Source organism: Nicotiana attenuata, chromosome 7 (assembly GCF_001879085.1).
Source record: "Nicotiana attenuata strain UT chromosome 7, NIATTr2, whole genome shotgun sequence".
Taxonomy (NCBI): domain Eukaryota; kingdom Viridiplantae; phylum Streptophyta; class Magnoliopsida; order Solanales; family Solanaceae; genus Nicotiana; species Nicotiana attenuata.
The window spans coordinates 93,935,688-93,945,702 of NC_031995.1; positions in this window are offsets into that span (position 1 = coordinate 93,935,688).

Genomic DNA, 10,015 nt, shown 5'->3' on the forward strand with positions numbered 1-10,015 from the left:
TGTTTAATTTTTAATCAGACCCTAATTAGTATGTGTAAGTCATACTAATTATGTGTTTTTTTTGTTTAAAGGGAGTATATCTGAGCCTTTGCTTGTTATGTGCTTTCCCCCCAATTTGCTATACATGTTTTGTATGTCGCCTTAGAATTTTTTGCCTTTAAAACCACAAATAAGCCTAATATCCCTACCTCCCTTAGGATTAGTAGTCCTAAATGCCCCTGGGACTGACAGGATTGGGACGGGTAGTAGCATGCAATAGGTAAGTGAGACCATTTCGCGCTTTAATACCTTAACGCGGTGGGAAGGGTAGATATGGATATGATGACCACGCGATAATGTCACGCGTCGCCCCTCATTGAGGAGTGACTACCGGGCATTGTGTGGGGTGATCCATATTATTAATAAACCTAGGACCCCCCTCCCTTTATTCTTTATTTCTTTCTTTTCAGCATTTTAACTCTTTATTTTTTTAAAAATCAGCTTTCCTAATTGTTCTTTCAAACCTTGCTTACTTTCAAACCTTTATGTGATAAAATCCCCTCTTATTTGAGCCTTATTTGTCTATATGCTAATTGTACCCAAATTCACAATAATAGTCTGGCCGGGAACCACACTAGTGGATTCTGAAGGGTGCCTAACACCTTCCCCTTAGAATAATTTCAAGCCCTTACCCAATCTCTGGTTACTCAAATCAAACCTCCTTAGTGTCCTAATGCACCTAATCATTAGGTGGCGACTCTTTAAATCAAACCCAATTTCCAAAAGGAATGAGTTGTCCTCCCAAATGTCATAAACCCGATTTTGCGAGAAAAAGGGGGCGCGACAGCATGGCGACTCTGCTGGCGATCTTTTAAGGCTTTTACCATTTCAGACCTTTATTGTGAATTTATGCTTCTTCACGCACAATTATTTGTTTATTTCTTTTAAGCATTCAATATTCTTTTCGATTGCAAAACTGACTTGTCTTCTTTTTTCTTGTCTTTACTGCTTTCCTTTACTACTGCCTTAAATCATGAAAACTGTTGTATTTACTGCTTTCTTTAACGTGCAAATACGTGACAACATGCCTTTAATTGTTGCATAATCATGCTCGACATCATATTCCACTCGTGCCAAACAAATACCATAGCAACGCTTATAATGAGTTGTTGCGCTCTTCCTATATTATCACCCTCTAAATCCGGAAACAGCATATTTACGGTAAAACCAGTCGGTCAACGGTGTAGTCGACTGTTCCGTGCCTTTCCCCCTTTGAGTTGTCCGCTCAAGGGTACCAGTCTAAAACCCCATAGAAACCTCACTCTATTTAAATTGTGCATGCATCATGGTCAAACCTAGCCGAGTCAGTTATGTTGTCCACATAATGACTCTTTAAGATAGCCTTATCCAAAGGTCCACCGGGTTCCCCTGAAACCCAAATGGACATTATCACGTTCTATGCATTTATTTGGAGAACTAAATGCTTTTATGCCAATTATTGATGTTAAATAGTCGAGTTCGGCGGGGGAAAGGGCCTAATCTTATTTTCTTGCAGATAATGAGGCACGAAATCCCCGGATTCGGCATGGTTACCAACATCCACCCGAGACTGCTAAACTGGTGGAAAGATCTTCATTCCAGTGACCAGACTCTTGTCCGAAAATATCTAGGGAATCTACCCTCCCTCCTGGAAATCCAACCCAATAACAAGATCATTGAAGCTGCTACTCTCTTTTGGGATTGTGAGAGGTCCGTCTTCCGCTTCGGGGAGATTGAAATGACGCCTTTGCTAGAAGAAATAGGAGGATTAGCCGGCTTAGTATGGGAGACTCCAGGTTTATTGATGCCTGAGAACCGCAAAGGTAGGGGTTTCCTCAAAATGATGGGTCTAAAGAAGAATCCAGAACTGACATGCCTCAAAGAATCCTATATCCCTTTCAATTATTTGTACGAGAGGTACGGTCACAGCAAATCCTACCGTACCTATCCTGATGAGTTTGCCATTATCTCATTGGGTCATATCCAACGAAGGGTCTTTGTATTCATGTTCTGTTTTCTGGGGTTGATTGTGTTTCCAATGAAGAAAGCAAGAATCCACACCCGACTAGCCATGGTTACTAAGGCTTTAATGGAAGGAATTGGAGGGCAACCATTCAGCATTGTGCCCATGATCGTCGCAGAAATATACCGAGCCCTAGAGAAATGACAACGGGGAGCTAGTCACTTCGAGGGTTACAATTTGCTACTTCAGTTGTGGCTCATGGAGCATCTACAAAAGGGTGAATACCGATAAGAGATCCAACGAAGGGACTGGGACGATCATATCGCTTTCCATCACCCAAAGCGAATGAATTATATCCCTGATATGTTTGCTCGGCCAGAGGATGCCAAAGGATGGCTCAAGCTATTTGATAATCTGACCGAGGAGCAAGTACAATGGATGTTTGAATGGTTTCCAACTGAAGAATTCATCGCCCGATCCCGAGACGCACCTTTTCTGATATTAATCGGTCTGAGAGGAACGTACCCTTACGTCCCTCTCCGAGTTATGAGGCAAGCTGGTAGGAAGCAGGTTGTACCCAGGGTCGACAAGATGAGTCATTTCCGGGCTGACTTCCAGGCTGACGATAGTCCTTACAAGTGCCAAGCTCAGCATATGTGGCACTGCAAGATCGTCATGGGAAGGGATACCATCGAGCCAGATCGATACCATGCCGGTTGTACTCCTTACTATTCCGGTTGGTTGGAGGATAATCATGATGGTCTGGGTGAACCTGGGTTCGTTCGAGGTCACAGGATCATAGATGAAAAGGCCGAGGCACAGGTTAAATACAATCAGCTACGCAAAAGAATTCGGGAATGCGAAAGTGAGCACCGTGAAATACAAGAAGCCAATCAAAAGTTAATTGAGGAATGGAAGGACATGGCAATCAATGCCAACAAGCGACTAGGATACCTGGAGCGAGGCATAGTGGAGCTGGAAAGAAGGTTTCTTAAAAGGGTCGAAGACTGTCAGAATGCTAAGGGAAACGATGGCGGACATCTGGCCAGAGCCTACCTATTGCTAGGACTTCGTGAGCTGGGGAAGTTATTTGACGAAGCCAGGGATGCCGAGTTTGGGGAGGGTCCTTCAGGGACTAAGTAGATAGGACTTTATCTTTTCGCTATTTAAATTGTAATGAGGCCAATGGCCTTTAGTGACTTTATTTTCCCTGTTATTTAGTGTCGATTTGGGATTCGTCTTATTTTCTATCAATAAAATGAGGCATTTAGTATTCCAAGTTCTCCAAATCAACTTGTCGCTAGGCCTACCTCGGGCACAAAGAGGTCCCCAAATTAGGACGCGATTTACATTCCCGCATTATGTGTTTAAATATTGCATCGATTTTTCACGAACCTCACTAACTTGGTTACCTTTTTGTTTTATTTTTGTTTTGATTATTCCCCTCCCCAAAGGTTAGTTCGAGCACTCTGGCAACATCATCCTATTCCACAAAATCCAAGGGCCCTCCACCCACTCCTCCTCTCAGTCCCGTCAAAAACAAGAACAAAGGAAAGATGGAAGATTTGAACAACACTAGAAAGGAAAACTCAACTGAACGGGTAGAGGTCACTCACGGTCATGGTACTTTGGTTCCCAAGGAGAATGCCTCCCAACTGGAGCAAAAGCTGCTGAAATTTCAGGAAGAACTTGATCAAGTCCGGAATTTGGCGAATCTGTCATTTTCCCTCACTACTCCAGATATCAACTTCCCAAATGCTCAGAACCCCACACCTCCACAGAGTCTCCCAAGCAGCAGAACCACACCGCTCCTCACCACCACTGCAACACCTTCCATACTTCCAACAATACCCCGCTGCTCATCCCAGAACCACAAAACTCCACAAATGATCACTACCACACCCACCATAGCACCCCCATCTACGTGGAGACTGTGCCGCACTCCACCCCACCCATCTCAAACACACCCAAGTCTGGTGATAAAGATTTGCTTATCAAGAACCTGGCTGAAGAATTTAAGAAGTTGACTAGCAGAATTCAAGGCATTGAAGGTAGTAAGGGAATCGAGGGGCTAAACTACGAAGATCTTTGCATACAGCCCGATGTCGAACTGCCCGAGGGGTACAAACCTCCCAAATTCGAGATGTTTGATGGTACAGGGGATCCGAGGGTCCACTTGAGAACATACTGTGACAAGCTGGTCGGAGTGGGAAAAGACGAGAAAATCCGCATGAAGCTTTTCATGAGGAGCCTGAAAGGTGATGCTTTATCTTGGTACATTAGCCAAGATCCAAAGAAGTGGCCGAACTGGGTAAGCATGGCGTCCGACTTTATGGACAGGTTCGGATTCAACACGAAGAATGCGCTGGATGTATTCTACATTAAAAATCTAAAGAAGAAGCCCACAGAAACCTTCCGCGAGTATGCTACTCGTTGGAGGTCCAAAGCCGCTAAGGTTAGACCTGCCTTAGAAGAAGAACAAATGAACGAATTGTTCGTTCAGGCCCAAGACCCACAATATTATGAGAGGCTGATGATGATCGAGGGCCACAAATTTTCTGACATTATCAAGCTAGGGGAAAGGATCGAAGAGGGCATCAAAAGCGGAATGGTTACTAATTTCGAGGCCTTACAAGCTACAAACAAGGCCTTACAGTCAGGCGATGTGTCCAAAAAAAGGACGTAGGAGCCGTAATGGTGGCACAAAGAACCAAATCTCCCGTCAAATACCAAACCTACCCAATGCCTCCACTCACATATCAGCCTACTCCAAACTACCAAGCACCCTCACCCTCTTACCAAACCCCACCACCACCCACATATCAGCCCACTTCACCCAAATATTCCCAACCAGCACATGTTTGCCAAGCCTACAACACTTAACCAGCCCACTACCAATCCCCTCCCACACGCCAAAACTTCCCAAGACCCCAACCAAACTTTGACCGAAGACCCCCAAAACAGTACACCGCTATTGCCGAACCTATCGACCAATTGTATGAAAGACTCAAAACTGCTGGTTACATCACCCCTATCCCTGCTGCTCCTGAAAACCCTTCTCAGTGGATTAATCCAAATAAATCCTGTGCATACAATTCGGGCATGAAAGGACACACCATTGACGAATGCCGCTCTCTGAAAGATAAGATCCAGACTCTATTTGACAACAAGATTATTATGGCAAAGGAACCTGCTCCAAATGTCCGCAATAACCCTCTGCCAGACCACAAGGGTGGAGGCGTTCACATGATATAAATACAGGATGATTGGGACCCCAAGGGATCGATCAGTTTGATCACAGAAGGTGACGATCCAAAGAAGCCAATAGTCACCCTTAATCCGATCATAGTACAGATTCATCCCTCTAGGGACGCCGAGATAAATATGTACATGCCACTTGAATTTGAAGCACCACCATCTGCAAAGACGCCAACACCAATTGAGGTCAAATTCGTGTCTCCAACAAAGGAACCTACACCACTCGAAGTTACAATTTTACAGCCCAAGGTACAAGCTCCGTTCGGAGTAAAGATACCCATGCCAATTCCAGTGGCAATGTCAGCCATAACACCATTCCATACAAAGGCTATACCATGGGACTACACAGCCGAGGCAAGAAGGAAAGGCAAAGTTATGTTCGGGGAAGCTATTGCGGCACAGGGTATGACGAGAACCGGTAGGGTTTATACCCCGGAACATTTGGCTGAGTCAAGCAAGCAGGCCTCTAGTCGGCCAACCATCACCGAGACCGGGCCCGACGATCTCTGGAGAAAGATACAGGCCAAGGAATACTCGGTCATTGATCAGCTGAACAAAACACCGGCGCAAATTTCCATCCTTGCTTTGCTACAGAACTCCGATGCGCACAAAAATGCCCTGTTAAGGGTACTGAGTGAGGCGTAAGTACCGAGCAACATCACCGGCGGGGAGATGGCTAACATGGTAGGCCAGGTATTGGAAAGTCACAAGATCACTTTCCATGAAGATGAGCTGCCACCAGAAGGGTTGAGTCACAATAAGGCGTTGCACATCACCGTGCAATGCGAAGATTATTTTGTCACCAGAGTCCTGATTGATGGGGGATCCAGCCTCAACATTTGTCCGTTGGTAACACTCAGGACGTTGGGTAAGGGACTGCACGAGATCAAGGACGGGGCCATCAACGTCAAAGCTTTCGACGGTTCCCAAAGGTCCACCATTGGGGAAATTAGCCTGTGTTTACAAATGGGGCCTACTTGGTTTGATGTTGACTTTCAAGTGATAGACGTGCCGGCATCTTACAATCTGCTGTTAGGACGACCCTGGATTCATGCTGCTGGGGCCGTAGCATCAACACTACATTAGGCGGTGAAGTTTGAGTGGAATCACCAGGAGGTAATCATCCACGACGACGGTAGTAATCCCATATACAGTCGCCAAACCATCCCGGCAATCGGAGGCAGAAGAAAGATAGGCGGGGAGACTTATCACCACATCGAGCGGGTCAACGCCGTTGATAAAGACAAATGGTGGGACAACAAAATTGAAAGCATATTGAACTGGAGCGGATACGAACCTGGCAAGGGACTTGGCAAGAACCTCCAAGGAATCGCTAAGCCTATCAAACTCAAGAAACATGGCACCACCTTTGGTCTAGGATATGAGTATACCTGGGAAGAGTTCAACAACTGGTCGCCACCATGGCGCGGTCCTTACTATCCATTGGAGCAGCCAATACCACACTTGGAACAGACTTTCCAACCGGCTAAAGTTATCTATGGGTCAGAAGAAGAGGAAGCACTGGCAGCGATAAGGAATTTGTTCCTGGAAGACGATGATATGGATTGTTGTGTCATTCTCAAGGAGGAGGGGGAGGAAGGCCCTTCCATACAGGTTGTGAGCAGAGGAGCATGCCTCAATAACTGGACCATCAGAACCACCAGAGCCTGGTGAGCCTCGGGGTAGCAAGGCTGAACAAGCATCATGCACTATCTTTTATTTTTACTAGTTGACTTTCCTTTCGCATTTTAAATTTCGCAATAAGATCTTCAATGTTCAAAACAGTTATGGAATTTATCAAAGCATTTCGATTTTTTCCCTTATAAATCAATACTCTTATTATTTTCCTCATTACTTTACTTATACAGCATTACTATTACTTGTCTTGATGAACCAATGACTGTGACATGCAATGAGACAACGCAACAAACGGACATAGACTCAGAGGAAGATGACATACCGGAAGAGATTGTCAAGGAAGTTGAGAATTTTGAAAAGAGACCAAAGTCCAACCTGGACGAGACTGAGATTGTTAACCTGGGAGACGAAGAGAATGTCAAAGAAACACGAATCAGCGTTCACTTATCACCGTCAGAAAAGGAAGAGTACACAGAATTTCTAAGAGAATATGATGACATATTCGCCTGGTCGTATGATGACATGACTGGTCTGAGTACATCTATTGTGGCACACAAACTGCCAACTGATCCGACATGTCCGCCGGTAAAACAGAAGCTCAGAAAGTTCAAGCCAGATATGAGTCTGAAAATCAAGGAAGAAGTCACCAAGCAGGTCAAAGCCAAAGTCCTCAGGGTAGTGGAATACCCAACATGGTTAGCTAACATTTTGCCAGTGCCAAAGAAGGATGGAAAGGTTAGAGTCTGTGTTGACTACCGGGATCTTAATCAGGCCAGTCCAGAAGACGATTTCCCCTTGCCAAACATACACATCCTGATCGACAACTGCGCCAAGCATGAGCTGCAGTCATTTGTGGATTGTTTCGCTGGTTATCATCAGATCTGGATGGACGAGGAAGATGCTGAGAAAACGGCTTTCATTATGCCATGGGGAATGTACTACTACAAGATGATGCCGTTTGGGTTAAAGAATGCAGGAGCCACCTACATGAGGGCCATGACCACCATTTTTCATGATATGATACACAAGGAGATCGAGGTGTACGTAGATGACGTTATCATCAAGTCCAAGAAGGCCACTGATCACATGGAAGATTTGAGAAAGTTCTTCAACAGATTGCGGAGATACAACCTAAAGTTGAATCCCGCAAAATGTGCATTTGGGGTTCCCGCTGAAAAATTACTTGGGTTTATTGTGAGCCGCTGGGGAATAGAACTGGATCCATCAAAGGTCAAGGCCATTCAGGAATTGCCACCACCAAAGAACAAAAAAGACGTGATGAGCTTCTTAGGAAGACTCAACTACATCAGCCGGTTCATAGCACAGTCTACAGTTATCTGTGAGCCAATCTTTAAGATGTTGAAGAAGGACGCCGCTACCAAATGGACGGATGAATGCCAGAAAGCTTTCGACAGAATTAAGGAATACCTGTCCACACCACCGGTTTTAGTCCCGCCTGAGCCAGGTAGACCTCTACTACTCTATATCGCAGTGCTAGATGGTGCCTTCGGTTGCGTCCTGGGGCAGCATGATGAAACAGGGAGGAAGGAACAGGCCATTTACTATCTCAGCAAGAAGTTCACTCCGTATGAGGCCCGGTATTCTCTTTTGGAACGCACCTGCTGTGCTCTGACTTGGGTGGCCCAGAAGTTGAGGCACTATTTCTGTGCCTACACCACATATCTCATATCAAGGATGGATCCCTTGAAGTACATTTTTCAGAAGCCCATGCCCACCGGCAAGCTAGCCAAGTGGAAAATCCTGTTGAGTGAATTTGACATTGTCTACGTAACTCAGAAAGCAATCAAAGGACAGGAACTAGCAGGTCATCTTGCCGAAAATACCGTGGATGGAGAATACGAACCCCTAAAGACGTATTTTCCTGATGAAGAGGTATCATTCGCAAGAGAAGACATTGCAGAAGCCTATGATGGGTGGAGAATGTTTTCAAGGAGCAGCAAATTTCAAAGGAGTTGGCATAGAAGCGATCCTAGTATCAGAAACCGGTCAGCACTATCCAGTGTCAGCTAAGCTCAGACTCCCCTGCACCAACAATATGGACGAGTACGAAGCCTGCATCCTAGGGCTCAAAATGGCCATTGACATGAACGTTCAGGAATTGTTAGTAATCGGGGATTCAGACTTACTCATACATCAGGTCCGAGAAGAATGGGCAACCAAGAACTCTAAGATACTCCCGTATCTACATCACGTGCAAGAACTGAGAAGAGGTTCACAAAGACTGAATTCCGACATGTTCCCAGAATCCAGAATGAATTCGCCGATGCATTAGCTACCCTGTCATCCATGATACAACATCCGCATAAAAATTTCATTGATCCCATTCCATTAAAGATCCATGATCAGCCAGCTTATTGTGCCCACGTGGAAGAAGAAGCAGACGGAAAGCCTTGGTTTCATGATATCAAGGAATATTTAGCAAAGGGAGAATACCCAGGGCTTGCAAATCCTATGCAGAAGCGCACACTTCGGAGGTTATCCAACAACTTCTTCCACAGCGGAGGAATCCTGTATAAGAGGACTCCTGATTCGGGACTACTCAGGTGTGTCGACGCAAAGGAAGCATCCAAGCTGCTAGAAGAAATCCATGCTGGGACCTGTGGTCCACATATGAACGGCTTTGTTTTAGCCGAGAAGATACTCCGGGCTGGTTACTTTGGATGACTATAGAGACAGACTGCATCCAGTATGTCCGGAGATGCCACCGCTGTCAGATACATGCAGACATGATAAAGGTGCCTCCCAATGAGCTTAATGCAACAAGTTCACCATGGCCTTTCGCTGCCTGGGGAATGGATGTCATTGGACCAATCGAGCTTGCCGCCTCCAACGGGCACAGATTCATCCTAGTGGAAATTGACTATTTCACCAAATGGGTCGAAGCAGCATCTTATAGAGCAGCAACTAAGAAGGTCGTGGTAGACTTTGTCCGCGACCGCATCGTTTATCGGTTCGGGATTCCAGAATCAATCATCACTGACAATGGCTCCAACCTCAACAGTGAGTTGATGAAAGCTATGTGTGAAACCTTCAAGATCGAACACAAGAATTCTACAGCCTACAGGCCTCAAATGAACGGAGCTGCAGAAGCCGCCAACAGAACATTAAGAAGATACT